The 15016-nt window shown below is 44.0% G+C and overlaps 5 non-coding genes across 5 annotated transcripts; all 5 read left to right on the top strand.

Annotated features, from left to right (window-relative positions):
* The first annotated feature begins 2975 nt into the window (after positions 1-2975).
* Positions 2976-3089, top strand: LOC140308121 (U5 spliceosomal RNA). The gene has a single exon (XR_011916096.1). It is a non-coding gene; the product is annotated as a U5 spliceosomal RNA (small nuclear RNA).
* Positions 3090-3374: 285 nt separating this feature from the next.
* Positions 3375-3565, top strand: LOC140308216 (U2 spliceosomal RNA). Its single transcript, XR_011916183.1, has one exon. It is a non-coding gene; the product is annotated as a U2 spliceosomal RNA (small nuclear RNA).
* Positions 3566-3976: 411 nt separating this feature from the next.
* LOC140308120 (U5 spliceosomal RNA) lies at positions 3977-4090 on the top strand. The gene has a single exon (XR_011916095.1). It is a non-coding gene; the product is annotated as a U5 spliceosomal RNA (small nuclear RNA).
* A 308-nt stretch (positions 4091-4398) lies between these two features.
* On the top strand, positions 4399-4589 carry LOC140307892 (U2 spliceosomal RNA). Its single transcript, XR_011915915.1, has one exon. It is a non-coding gene; the product is annotated as a U2 spliceosomal RNA (small nuclear RNA).
* Positions 4590-5000: 411 nt separating this feature from the next.
* LOC140308270 (U5 spliceosomal RNA) lies at positions 5001-5114 on the top strand. Its single transcript, XR_011916232.1, has one exon. It is a non-coding gene; the product is annotated as a U5 spliceosomal RNA (small nuclear RNA).
* Positions 5115-15016: the final 9902 nt, after the last annotated feature.

Raw genomic sequence — 15016 nt, 5'->3', positions numbered from 1 at the left:
CCCGAACAACCCTGCTCCCGCTATTGGTGGTGTACAGTCGGGTATTTTAACCTTTTCTTACCCGCTTTTTACAAACTATGGTCGGACATTCACACCTTCTTACAGCGGAACACGTCTGCTCCACCTTTTAGTGTTCTATCACACCTTTTTTTCACCGCATTTTATGGATTATGGTTGGAAATTCTCAACCACTCTCATCCGAAGACCTCTCCTCCCGCTTTTGTGAATATATTTGAACTTTAGTCGGACATTCACACCTTCTTGCAGCTGAACCACCTCCGCTCCCTGTTTTGATCATGTATGATCTGGCAATACTACATTTTCTTACCTGTTTGTGAGTAATTATGGCTGGACATTCACACCTACTTTCAGCAGAACACCACCTCTCTCGCTTTTGATGATGTATGGACCGGCATTCTTACCTTTTCTAACACATTTTTCAGCAATTATGGTCGGAGATTCACACCTACTAACAGACGAACAACTCCGCTCCCGCATTTGATGGTGTATAGTTGTTGTTTTGCAAATTATGATCTGACATTCACACTTACTTGCAGTCGAACAGTTCTGCTCCCGCTTTTGATTATGTTTGGTTGGATATTCGAAACTTTTCTTAACTGCTTTTTACAAACTTTGGTTGGACGTTCAAACCCTCTTGTAGCCGAACACATCCACAGCTGCTTTTGATGATGTATGGTTGGGTATTCGCACCTTTTTTTTACCCATTTTTCAGTAATTATGGGTGGACATTCACACCTTCTTGCAGCTGAACACCTCCTCTCCCACTTATGATCATGTGCGGTTTGATTTTCAAAATTTTTACTTTAATTTTTTCTAGCAATTATTGATGGACATTCAGACCTTCTTGCAGCTGAACAACTCCGCTCCCTCTTTTGATCATAAATTGTCGGGCATTCGAACCTTTTCTTACCCGCTTTTTACAAAACTTGGTCGGACTTTCACACCTTTTAGTAGCCGAACAACTCCGCTCCCGCTATTGATTGTGTACAGTCGGGTATTTTAACCTTTTCTTACCCGCTTTTTACCAACTATGGTCGGACATTCATAACTTCTTACAACGGAACACCTCCGCTCCTTATTTTGATGATGTATGGTTGGGCATTCAAACCTACTTGTTGCCCGCTTTTCATTAATTATGGGTGGACATTCACACCTTGTCGCAGCCAAACACCTCCGCTCCCTGTTTTGATGGTGTATAATGGTGGACATTCGCACCTTTTCTCACCCGCTTTTTACTATGGTCGGCCATTCACAGCTTCCTCTCCACCATACTTGTATGGTGGGATATTCACACCCACTTGCATCCGAAGACCTCCGCCCCCACTTTTGTTGATATTTAGTCGGTCATTCGCACCTTACCCGCTTTTGGCAAACTATGGCCTTCTTGCAGCCAAACACCTGATCTCGCTTTTGATGATGTAAGGTTGGGCATTCAGACCTTGCTTCACCTACTTTTCACCAAATATAGTCGGACATTCACACCTTCTTGCAGCCGAACACTTCCGCTCCACTTTTGAGTGTTCTATGTAGCATTCACACCTTTTTCTTCACCGCATTTTATAGATTATGGTTGGAAATTCTCACCCACTCTCATCCGAAGACCTCTCCTCCCGCTTTTGTTAATGTATAGTCGGGCATGAGAACCTTTTCTTACCCGCTTTTTACAAATTATGGTTGGACATTCACACCTACTTGCAGCCGAATACTGATACTGATCCTCCCGTAATAAAATGGTCGGATCTTATCAAACACACTTTGTTTCTTGTGACAATCAAGTCAGCGAAACAGCGTATACACGTCAAGACACTGAATCAAGTTTGCCACAAGAACTCATAAGTTTGGCAGTATTGCTCTGCCGTCAGCAATCATACACCCATTTTATTTTCGTGAGACATGTGCAGGCACCTGTTCATCTACTGTTCTATCACTATGAATTAGTTTATCTATTATCAATAAGGATACTTCTACAACTACTATCAAAGTATGTCCGGACTTCTTATGTTGTCAGTTGCTATATATGAATAAGTGGGTAGCTACTGACAAGCATTAAGCATGTCACACAGCCCAAACATATAACATTTCAGGACACACCACACAGTTAACAACCACAGTGAAGCGTGTCAAAGCCCAAACATGTAACATTCAACGGGACACTTACACAACACATTCAAATCAAACAGTCAGACAACATACAAGAACATATACCCCAGCCGGCATTGCTCCCTGCCTATTTTCCTACAGCTCACTATGTGTGCGCACACCTTTATTCACAAACTCTTCAACTTATACTCTTTTACCGAAGCTGCTACAGCTCGATTGGCCGAATACCCTTAGATCCTATTTCGGTGAATTTGACATCTGCCTTACATGTAACAGATTAGCGATTTAGTTTGAGTGAAGGAATTCATTTTATAGCAAAATCCCAAATCGTGAAGAACTCATGAAAGTAAGCTTATTCTCGGATTCATGAAACTTTAGATTTGCTCTGTCTTTTACTGCAAAGTACAACGTTGTTTTTTTTGTTTAAATCTTTCTAGACATGGTAAATATGAAGGACAAAGCAGTTTTAACATAGTTTGAGTGAAGGAATTCATTTTATAGATAAAATCCCAAGAGTCTGCTGAGAAACAAGAATGAATGAGAAGTAGACTTTAACACGGCTCTAGGAGCGAGCCGAGTGTGGGCTAACCGGGAGAATTGCTTGAAAGAAACGCGACACCGAATGAGCGGTCAGAACAAAGCCTCAATACGGTTTTCCCGTGGTGTTTTTGTTGCTGCCTTGTCTTTTGCACAGAGTAAAAGACAAGGCAGCCATCGAATAGGGCCCGATTGTTCCTACTTGGTCAGCCGAGGAGCAAGGGGGGGAGCAAGCGTCTCAACCAAGCAAAGCTCACCATGGGGAAGGTGGCTATGCCAACTAGCCTGATGCCCTGCTCCCGCAGTGATGGATAATCGTACTCTGGTTTCTCTTCATAACGTACAAGTCTTTCGCCTTTTACTAAAGACTTCCGTGGAAAGCAGCACTAATGAGTTGTTTCTATTTTTGGCAGGCTTTACCTTTGCGGGTGAAGCCCTTTCCGTCTGTGCAAAAGAAATCTTGTTACTGTGCAGAGTGACTTCTCTGAGTAGAGTCGCCTTACTTGTTGCAACTGTGCCGATGTTGCTTGGATGGTGCTTGCTGGAGCGTGCGGGAGTGCAAAGTTATACCATTTAAAAGGGCTGAAGAGTGCTCAGTGCAGCGGGTGGGCGGAGGTGCAAAGTGACACTCTGGCCACCTATGGCCATAAAAAGAACACCGCTACAAGTGCGCATTGTGCCAGGAAGGGCCCTTGGACGTGAACCAGTGGACAGATATCACTTCTCGGCCTTTTGGCTAAGATCAAGTGTAGTACCTGTTCTTATCAGTTTAATATCTGATATGGCCTTTGTACGAGGACTACATATTAAATTGATTTTTAGCAATAGGAGTTGAAAAAGGAGCTTGCTCCGTTCACTCCAAGCATCGACCCGGTACTGCAGTGCCGCTGGGAACGGTGCGCTCTTCTCTGCTCTTGTGAAAAAGCAAACAGTGGTGCAGGATGGAAGTTTCAGGGAGCCCAAGATGAAACTTTCTTTTAGTCTGCTGAGAAAAGAGAGTGAATGCGAAGTAGACTTTAACACAGCTCTGGGGGCAAGCCGAGTGCGGGCTAACCGGGAGAATTACTTGAAAGAAACGCGACACTGAATGAGCGGTCAGAACAAAGCCTCAATACAGTGTTCCCGTGGTGTTTGTGGCTGCCTTGTCTTTTGCACAGAGTAAAAGACAAGGCAGCCATCGAATAGGGCCCGATTTTTCCTACTTGGTCAGTCGAGGATCATGGAGGGGGAGCAAGCGTCTCAACCAAGCAAAGCTCACCATGGGGAAGGTGGCTATGCCAACTAGCCTGATGCCCTGCTCCCGCAGTGACGGATAATCGTACTCTGGTTTCTCTTCATAACGTACAAGTCTTTCGCCTTTTACTAAAGACTTCCGTGGAAAGCAGCACTAATGAGTTGTTTCTATTTTTGGCAGGCTTTACCTTTGCGGGTGAAGCCCTTTCCGTCTGTGCAAAAGAAATCTTGTTACTGTGCAGAGTGACTTCTCTGAGTAGAGTCGCCTTACTTGTTGCGACTGTGCCGATGTTTGAAGCTGGAGTGCAACGTTGTTGCTTGGATGGTGCTTGCTGGAGCGTGCGGGAGTGCAAAGTTATACCATTTAAAAGGGCTGAAGAGTGCTCAGTGCAGCGGGTGGGCGGAGGTGCAAAGTGACACTCTGGCCACCTATGGCCATAAAAAGAACACCGCTACAAGTGTGCATTGTGCCAGGAAGGGCCCTCGGACGTGAACCAGTGGACAGTTATCGCTTCTCGGCCTTTTGGCTAAGATCAAGTGTAGTACCTGTTCTTATCAGTTTAATATCTGATATGGCCTTTGTACGAGGACTACATATTAAATGGATTTTTAGCAATAGGAGTTGAAAAAGGAGCTTGCTCCGTTCACTCCAAGCATCGACCCGGTACTGCAGTGCCGCTGGGAACGGTGCGCTCTTCTCTGCTCTTGTGAAAAAGCAAACAGTGGTGCAGGATGGAAGTTTCAGGGAGCCCAAGATGAAACTTTCTTTTAGTCTGCTGAGAAAAGAGAGTGAATGCGAAGTAGACTTTAACACAGCTCTGGGGGCGAGCCGAGTGCGGGCTAACCGGGAGAATTGCTTGAAAGAAACGCGACACTGAATGAGCGGTCAGAACAAAGCCTCAATACGGTGTTCCCGTGGTGTTTGTGGCTGCCTTGTCTTTTGCACAGAGTAAAAGACAAGGCAGCCATCGAATAGGGCCCGATTTTTCCTACTTGGTCAGCCGAGGAGCAAGGAGGGGGAGCAAGCGTCTCAACCAAGCAAAGCTCACCATGGGGAAGGTGGCTATGCCAACTAGCCTGATGCCCTGCTCCCGCAGTGACAGATAATCGTACTCTGGTTTCTCTTCATAATGTACAAGTCTTTCGCCTTTTACTAAAGACTTCCGTGGAGAGCAGCACTAATGAGTTGTTGCTATTTTTGGCAGGCTTTACCTTTGCGGGTGAAGCCCTTTCTGTCTGTGCAAAAGAAATCTTGTTACTGTGCAGAGTGACTTCTCTGAGTAGAGTTGCCTTACTTGTTGCGACTGTGCCGACGTTTGAAGCTGGAGTGCAAAGTTGTTGCTTGAATGGTGCTCGCTGGAGCGTGCGGGAGTGCAAAGTTATACCATTTAAAAGGGCTGAAGAGTGCTCAGTGCAGCGGGTGGGCGGAGATGCAAAGTGACACTCTGGCCACCTCGAAAACCGAGGTTACATCCAGTACCAGGGGCAGCCCAAGCTCTGCCGCAAGTGTGGTGAGCATGGGCACCTGGTTGAGGCTTGTACCAAGGTGATATGTGGGAAGTGCAGAGAAATTGGGGACACTTTTGGAGAGTGTCCAAATGGCAGGAAATGTAATCTCTGTGGAGAATTAAATCACCTCTTCTGAGATTGCCCTAAATCTTTTGCCAACAAATTAAAGACGGTAAAGCCACAGTCAAGCCAACAAAGAGAAGGACCAGAGGTGGCAGTTGGTGAACAAAGTGAAGAGGTTGACCCAATAAATTCAAACTTCCCGCTAAAAGCTTGGATTGGAAGTGAGGAGCAAAAAGGAGAGGGGCCTGTAGAGGCCTCACCACTCAGTGCTGAAGTCTGTGAGAATTCACAGGCAGAGGGTGGAGCTAAGCTAAATGAGGAGGAAGAGCAGACAGGTGAGTCTAGTGAAGGTACTCACCTCCCCGAAGGTCAACAGCTGAGGAGGACGGCATCTGAGTTGTCCTCTGATTCCCTTTAGCTCTGCAATCAACCCCCAGGGACTCAAAGTTAAATGCAACATTGCATCAGAGGCCAACACGAGAGTCCGAAAAGGAGAGCTAGTTTCCCAAGAAATAACCTGAGTGTGTAATTTGTTTTGATAACTTAGAAAAACGAAAATGACATACCTACTTTCCTTTATCCTTTTAATGGTTCTCACCTTCTCAACACTAAATGTGAGAAGTGTGAAATCAAAGACAAGAGCCCAGAGTATTATATCCTTCTTAGACTCCATAAAATCAGATGTGTTTTTAATACAAGAATGTGGACTACCTTTTTTGAAAAACCATAGACAATGGGAGGAAATGTGGCCCAATTTATCGATATGGAGTGGCTCAAATCAAATTAAAAATGATGGTGTGGCCATTCTAATTAAAAATCCGCATGTTCTGGTGCGAGACGGACGGGCACTTTTAGCACACTTGAATTTTATGGGGCAAGACTTTAACCTCTTAAATATTTATGGTTTCAATGGAAAAAATGACAGGTATGACCTTTTAGAAGATTACTCACAAACGGGTAAGAAATGGTAGTATTGCCAGACAATACATGATCAAAACAGGGAGCGGAGGTGGTTCAGCTGCAAGGTGTGAATTTCTGACTAAAGTTTGTAAAAAGCGCGTAAGACAAGGTGCGAATGCCCAACAATGTATGATCAAAAGAGGGAGCGGAGGTTTTCGGCTGCAAGGTCTGAATGTCCAACCATAATTTGTAAAAACCGGGGAAGAAAAGGCTCGAAAGCCCGACTATACACCATCAAAAGCGGGAGCGGAGGTGTTCAGCTGCAAGAAGGTGTGAATGTCCGACCATAGTTGGTAAAAAGCGGGTAAGAAAAGGTTAAAATGCCCGACTGTACACCATCAAAAGCGGAAGCGGAGGTGTTCGGCTTCAAGAAGACGTGAACCTCCGAACAAAGTTTGTAAAAAGCAGTTAAGAAAAGGTTCGAATATCCAACCAAACATAATCAAAAGCGGGAGCAGAGCTTTTCGACTGCAAGTAGGTGTGAATGTCAGATCATGATTTGCAAAAAGCTGATGAGAAAGGGTGAGAATGCCCGACTATACACCATCAAATGCGGTAGCGGAGTTGTTTGTCTGTGAGTAGGTGTGAATCTGCGACCATAATTGCTGAAAAATGTGTTAGAAAAGGTAAGAATGCCGGTCCATACATCATCAAAAGCGAGAGAGGTGGTGTTCTGCTGAAAGTAGGTGTGAATGTCCAGCCATAATTACTCACAAACGGGTAAGAAAAGGTAGTATTGCCAGACCATACATGATCAAAACAGGGAGCGGAGGTGGTTCAGCTGCAACGTGTGAATGTCTGACTATAGTTTGTAAAAAGCGGGTAAGACAAGGTGCGAATGCCCGACAATGTATAATCAAAAGAGGGAGCGGAGGTGTTCGGCTGCAAGGTCTGAATGTCCAACCATAATTTCTAAAAACCGGGTAAGAAAAGGCTCAAAAGCCCGACTTTACACCATCAAAAGCGGGAGCGGAGGTGTTCAGCTGCAACGTGTGAATGTCTGACTATAGTTTGTAAAAAGCGGGTAAGACAAGGTGCGAATGCCCGACAATGTATAATCAAAAGAGGGAGCGGAGGTGTTCGGCTGCAAGGTCTGAATGTCCAACCATAATTTCTAAAAACCTGGTAAGAAATGGCTCAAAAGCCCGACTTTACACCATCAAAAGTGGGAGCGGAGGTGTTCAGCTGCAAGAAGGTGTGAATGTTCGACTAAAGTTTGTAAAAATCTGGTAAGACAAGGTATGAATGTCCGACAATGTATGATCAAAAGCGGGAGCGGAGATGTTCAGCTGCAAGAAGGTCTGAATGTCCATCAATAATTGCTAGAAAAAATTAAAGTAAAAATTTCGAAAATCAAACCGCACATGATCATAAGTGGGAGAGGAGGTGTTCAGCTGCAAGAAGGTGTGAATGTCCACCCATAATTCCTTAAAAATGGGTAAAAAAAAAGGTGCGAATACCCAACCATACATCATCAAAAGCAGGTGTTAATGTCAGATCATAATTTGCAAAAAGCTGATGAGAAAGGGTGAGAATGCCCGACTATACACCATCAAATGCGGGAGCGGAGTTGTTTGTCTGTGAGTAGGTGTGAATCTCCGACCATAATTGCTGAAAAATGTGTTAGAAAAGGTAAGAATGCCGGTCCATACATCATCAAAAGCGAGAGAGGTGGTGTTCTGCTGAAAGTAGGTGTGAATGTCCAGCCATAATTACTCACAAACGGGTAAAAAAAAGTAGTATTGCCAGACCATACATGATCAAAACAGGGAGCGGAGGTGGTTCAGCTGCAAGAAGGTGTGAATGTCCGACTAAAGTTCAAATATATTAACAAAAGCGGGAGGAGAGGTCTTCGGATAGATTGGTTGAGAATTTCCAACCATAATCTATAAAATGCGGTGAAAAAAAGGTGTGATAGAACACTAAAAGGTGGAGCGGAAGTGTTCGGCTGCAAGAAGGTGTGAATGTCCGACTATATTTGGTGAAAAGCAGGTGAAGCAAGGTCTGAATGCCCAACCTTACATCATCAAAAGTGAGATCAGAGGTGTTTGGCTGCAAGAAGGCCATAGTTTGCCAAAAGCGGGTAAGGTGCGAATGACCGACTAAATATCAACAAAAGTGGGGGCGGAGGTCTTCGGATGCAAGTGGGTGTGAATATCCCACCATACAAGTATGGTGGAGAGGAAGCTGTGAATTGCTGACCATAGTTTGCAAAAAGCGGGTGAGAAAAGGTGCGAATGCCCGAACATACACCATCAAAAGAGGGAGCGGAGGTGTTCCGCTGTAAGAAGGTGTGAATGTCCGACCAGAGTTGGTAAAAAGCGGGTAAGAAAAGGTTAAAAAAACCCGACTGTACACAATCAATAGCGGGAGCAGATGTGTTCGGCTACAAGAAGGTGTGACAGTCCGACCATGGTTTGTAAAAAGCGGGTAAGAAAAGGTGCAAATGCCCGACAATGTATGATCAAAAGAGGGAGCGGAGCTTTTCGGCTACAAGAAGGTTTGAATGTCCGACCATAGTTTGTAAAAAGCGGGTAAGAAAAGGTTCGAATGCCCGACTATACACCATCAAAAGCGGAAGCGGAGGTGTTCCGCTGTAGACGGTGTGAATGTCCGACCATAGTTGTTAAAAAGCGGGTAAGAAAAGGTTAAACTACACGACTGTACACAATCAATAGCGGGAGTGGAGTTGTTCGGCTACAAGAAGGTGTGAAAGTCCGACCATGGTTTGTAAAAAACGGGTAAGAAAAGGTTCGAATTCCCGAATATATACCATCAAAAGCGGAAGCGGAGGTGTTCGGTTGCAAGAAGGTGTGAACGTCCGACCAAAGTTTGTAAAAAGCAGTTAAGAAAAGGTTCGAATATCCAACCAAACAAAATCAAAAGCAGGAGCAGAGCTGTTCGACTGCAAGTAGGTGTGAATGTCCAGCCATAATTACTCACAAACGGGTAAGAAAAGGTAGTATTGCCACTCCATACATGATCAAAACAGGGAGCGGAGGTGGTTCAGCTGCAACGTGTGAATGTCTGACTATAGTTTGTAAAAAGCGGGTAAGACAAGGTGCGAATGCCCGACAATGTATGATCAAAAGTGGGAGCGGAGGTGTTCGGCTGCAAGGTCTGAATATCCAACCATAATTTCTAAAAACCGGGTAAGAAAAGGCTCGAAAGCCCGACTTTACACCATCAAAAGCGGGAGCGGAGGTGTTCAGCTGCAAGAAGGTGTGAATGTTCGACTAAAGTTTGTAAAAATCTGGTAAGACAAGGTATGAATGTCCGACAATGTATGATCAAAAGCGGGAGCGGAGGTGTTCATCTGCAAGCAGGTCTGAATGTCCATCAATAATTGCTAGAAAACATGAAAGTAAAAATTTCTAAAATCAAACCACACATGATCATAAGTGGGAGAGGAGGTGTTCAGCTGCAAGAAGGTGTGAATATCCACCCATAATTCCTGAAAAATGGGTAAAAAAAAGGTGCGAATGCCCAACCATACATCATCAAAAGCAGCTGTGGATGTGTTCGGCTACAAGAAGGTGTGAACGTCCAACCAAAGTTTGTAAAAAGCAGTTAAGAAAAGGTTCGAATATCCAACCAAACATAATCAAAAGCGGGAGCAGAACTCTTCGACTGCAAGTAGGTGTGGATGTCAGATCATGATTTGCAAAAAGCTGATGAGAAAGGGTGAGAATGCCCGACTATACACCATCAAATGCGGGAGCGGAGTTGTTTGTCTGTGAGTAGGTGTGAATCTGCGACCATAATTGCTGAAAAATGTGTTAGAAAAGGTAAGAATGCCGGTCCATACATCATCAAAAGCGAGAGAGGTGGTGTTCTGCTGAAAGTAGGTGTGAATGTCCAGCCATAATTACTCACAATCGGGTAAGAAAAGGTAGTATTGCCAGACCATACATGATCAAAACAGGGAGCGGAGGTGGTTCAGCTGCAACGTGTGAATGTCTGACTATAGTTTGTAAAAAGCGGGTAAGACAAGGTGCGAATGCCCGACAATGTATAATCAAAAGAGGGAGCGGAGGTGTTCAGCTGCAAGAAGGTGTGAATGTTCGACTAAAGTTTGTAAAAATCTGGTAAGACAAGGTGCGAATGCCCGACAATGTATGATCAAAAGCGGGAGCGGAGGTGTTCAGCTGCAAGAAGGTCTGAATGTCCATCAATAATTGCTAGAAAAAAATAAAGTAAAAATTTCGAAAATCAAACCGCACATGATCATAAGTGGGAGAGGAGGTGTTCAGCTGCAAGAAGGTGTGAATGTCCACCCATAATTGCTGAAAAATGGGTAAAAAAAAGGTGCGAATACCCAACCATACATCATCAAAAGCAGGTGTTAATGTCAGATCATAATTTGCAAAAAGCTGATGAGAAAGGGTGAGAATGCCCGACTATACACCATCAAATGCGGGAGCGGAGTTGTTTGTCTGTGAGTAGGTGTGAATCTCCGACCATAATTGCTGAAAAATGTGTTAGAAAAGGTAAGAATGCCGGTCCATACATCATCAAAAGCGAGAGAAGTGGTGTTCTGCTGAAAGTAGGTGTGAATGTCCAGCCATAATTACTCACAAACGGGTAAGAAAAGGTAGTATTGCCAGACCATACATGATCAAAACAGGGAGCGGAGGTGGTTCAGCTGCAAGAAGGTGTGAATGTCCGACTAAAGTTCAAATATATTAACAAAAGCGGGAGGAGAGGTCTTCGGATGAGAGTGGTTGAGAATTTCCAACCATAATCTATAAAATGCGGTGAAAAAAAGGTGTGATAGAACACTAAAAGGTGGAGCGGAAGTGTTCGGCTGCAAGAAGGTGTGAATGTCCGACTATATTTGGTGAAAAGCAGGGGAAGCAAGGTCTGAATGCCCAACCTTACATCATCAAAAGCGAGATCAGAGGTGTTTGGCTGCAAGAAGGCCATAGTTTGCCAAAAGCGGGTAAGGTGCGAAGGACCGACTAAATATCAACAAAAGTGGGGGCGGAGGTCTTCGGATGCAAGTGGGTGTGAATATCCCACCATACAAGTATGGTGGAGAGGAAGCTGTGAATTGCTGACCATAGTTTGCAAAAAGCGGGTGAGAAAAGGTGCGAATGTCCAACCATACGTGATCAAAACAGGGAGCGGAGGTGTTTGGCTGCGACAAGGTGTGAATGTCCACCCATAATTAATGAAAAGCGGGCAAGAAGTGGGTTCGAATGCCCAACCACACATCATCAAAAGCAGGAGTGGATGTGTTCGGCTATAAGAAGGTTTGAATGTCCGAGCATAGTTTGTAAAAAGCGGGTAAGAAAAGGTTCGAATGCCCGAACATACACCATCAAAAGAGGGAGCGGAGGTGTTCCGCTGTAAGAAGGTGTGAATGTCCGACCAGAGTTGGTAAAAAGCGGGTAAGAAAAGGTTAAAAAAACCCGACTGTACACAATCAATAGCGGGAGCAGATGTGTTCGGCTACAAGAAGGTGTGACAGTCCGACCATGGTTTGTAAAAAGCGGGTAAGAAAAGGTGCAAATGCCCGACAATGTATGATCAAAAGAGGGAGCGGAGCTTTTCGGCTACAAGAAGGTTTGAATGTCCGACCATAGTTTGTAAAAAGCGGGTAAGAAAAGGTTCGAATGCCCGACTATACACCATCAAAAGCGGAAGCGGAGGTGTTCCGCTGTAGACGGTGTGAATGTCCGACCATAGTTGGTAAAAAGCGGGTAAGAAAAGGTTAAACTACACGACTGTACACAATCAATAGCGGGAGTGGAGTTGTTCGGCTACAAGAAGGTGTGAAAGTCCGACCATGGTTTGTAAAAAACGGGTAAGATAATGTTCGAATTCCCGAATATATACCATCAAAAGCGGAAGCGGAGGTGTTCGGTTGCAAGAAGGTGTGAACGTCCGACCAAAGTTTGTAAAAAGCAGTTAAGAAAAGGTTCGAATATCCAACCAAACAAAATCAAAAGCAGGAGCAGAGCTGTTCGACTGCAAGTAGGTGTGAATGTCCAGCCATAATTACTCACAAATGGGTAAGAAAAGGTAGTATTGCCACTCCATACATGATCAAAACAGGGAGCGGAGGTGGTTCAGCTGCAACGTGTGAATGTCTGACTATAGTTTGTAAAAAGCGGGTAAGACAAGGTGCGAATGCCCGACAATGTATGATCAAAAGAGGGAGCGGAGGTGTTCGGCTGCAAGGTCTGAATATCCAACCATAATTTCTAAAAACCGGGTAAGAAAAGGCTCGAAAGCCCGACTTTACACCATCAAAAGCGGGAGCGGAGGTGTTCAGCTGCAAGAAGGTGTGAATGTTCGACTAAAGTTTGTAAAAATCTGGTAAGACAAGTTATGAATGCCCGACAATGTATGATCAAAAGCGGGAGCGGAGGTGTTCAGCTGCAAAGAAGGTCTGAATGTCCATCAATAATTGCTAGAAAACATGAAAGTAAAAATTTCTAATATCAAACCGCGCATGATCATAAGTGGGAGAGGAGGTGTTCAGCTGCAAGAAGGTGTGAATGTCCATCAATAATTGCTAGAAAACATGAAAGTAAAAATTTCTAAAATCAAACCGCACATGATCATAAGTGGGAGAGGAGGTGTTCAGCTGCAAGAAGGTGTGAATATCCACCCATAATTCCTGAAAAATGGGTAAAAAAAAGGTGCGAATGCCCAACCATACATCATCAAAAGCAGCTGTGGATGTGTTCGGCTACAAGAAGGTGTGAACGTCCAACCAAAGTTTGTAAAAAGCAGTTAAGAAAAGGTTCGAATATCCAACCAAACATAATCAAAAGCTTGAGCAGAACTGTTCGACTGCAAGTAGGTGTGGATGTCAGATCATAATTTGCAAAAAGCTGATGAGAAAGGGTGAGAATGCCCGACTATACACCATCAAATGCGGGAGCGGAGTTGTTCGTCTGTGAGTAGGTGTGAATCTCCGAACATAATTGCTGAAAAATGTGTTAGAAAAGGTAAGAATGCCGGTCCATACATCATCAAAAGCGAGAGAGGTGGTGTTCTGCTGAAAGTAGGTGTGAATGTCCAGCCATAATTACTCACAAACGGGTAAGAAAAGGTAGTATTGCCAGACCATACATGATCAAAACAGTAAGCGGAGGTGGTTCAGCTGCAAGAAGGTGTGGATGTCTGACTATAGTTTGTAAAAAGCGGGTAAGACAAGGTGCGAATGCCCGACAATGTAAGGCAAGGCAAGACAAGGCAAGTATATTTGTATAGCACAATTCAACAACTAGGTGATTCAAAGTGCTTCACAGAGACATTAAAACAGAAGAAATAAAAAGCATGATTTAAAATTTAAACAAAAGAAGGAAATAAGAACAATAGATAAAATCAGAAAAAATTATATATATGAAAGATAAAATCAATAGTTAAAACATGATTCCGTTTTGAAACTCAAGCTTATTCAAATGCAGCTGAAAATAGATGTGTCTTCAACCTGGACTTAAATACACTGAGTGTTTCAGCTGATCTGAGGCTTTCTGGGACTTTGTTCCAGACATGTGGAGCATAGAAGCTGAATGCAGCTTCTCCATGTCTGGTTTTGACTCTGGGAACTGATAAAATACCGGATCCAGATGACCTGAGGGGTCTGGAAGGTTCATAGTGGGTCAGGAGGTCACTGATGTATTTTGGTCCTTGACCATTCAGAGCTTTATAGACCAGCATCAGAACTTTAAAGTCTATCCTCTGATGGACAGGCAGCCAGTGTAAAGACTTGAGAGCTGGACTGTGATGTGCTCCACTTTTTTGGTCTTAGTGAGGACTCGAGCAGCTGAGTTCTGGATGAGCTGCAGTTGTCTAACTGACTTTTTAGGCAGACCTGTAAAGATGCTATTACAATAATCAAGCCTACTAAAGATGAATGCATGGACTAGTTTTTCCAGGTCCTGCTGAGACATCAGATCTTTTAGCCTTGATATATTCTTAAGGTGATAGTAGGCTGACTTTGTTAATGCCTTAATGTGTTTGTCCAAATTTAGGTCTGAGTCCATCACTACACCCAGATTTCTGGCCTGGTTGGTCGTTTTTAGATTTATAGATTGAAGCTCTGTGGTGACTTTCAATCGTTTATCTTTGGCTCCAAAGACAATTACCTCAGTTTTGTTTTTGTTTAGCTGGAGGAAGTTGTGGCACATCCAGTCATTAATCTCCTCAATGCATTTTCCAAGGGCCTGTACAGGCCCTCTGTCTCCTGGTGACATTGTTATATACATCTGTGTGTCATCTGCATAGCTATGGTAGTTTATTTGGTTGTTTTTTATAATCTGTGCCAGTGGGAGCATGTAGATGTTAAACAGAAGAGGTCCCAGGATGGAACCTTGGGGAACTTGTGATTCTTGTCTGCTCAGATGTAAAGTTACCTATTGACACAAAGTACTTCCTGTTCTCTAAGTATGTTTTGAACCAGTTTAGTACAGTTCCGGAAAGACCAGCCCAGTTCTCCAGTTGTTTGAGTAATATATTGTGGTCAACTGTATCAAAGGCAGCACTGAGATCCAGTAAAACTAAGACTGACATTTTTCCACTGTCTGTATTCAGACATATGTCATTAAACACTTTGGTCAGAGCAGTCTCAGTGCTG

This window comes from Leuresthes tenuis, unplaced genomic scaffold, assembly GCF_036924035.1.
Source record: "Leuresthes tenuis unplaced genomic scaffold, fLeuTen1.0.hap1 SCAF_5, whole genome shotgun sequence".
NCBI classification, from domain to species: Eukaryota; Metazoa; Chordata; class Actinopteri; order Atheriniformes; family Atherinopsidae; genus Leuresthes; species Leuresthes tenuis.
The sequence above is the reverse complement of the archived record's forward strand: the minus strand, read 5'-3'. Positions and strand labels throughout refer to the sequence as shown.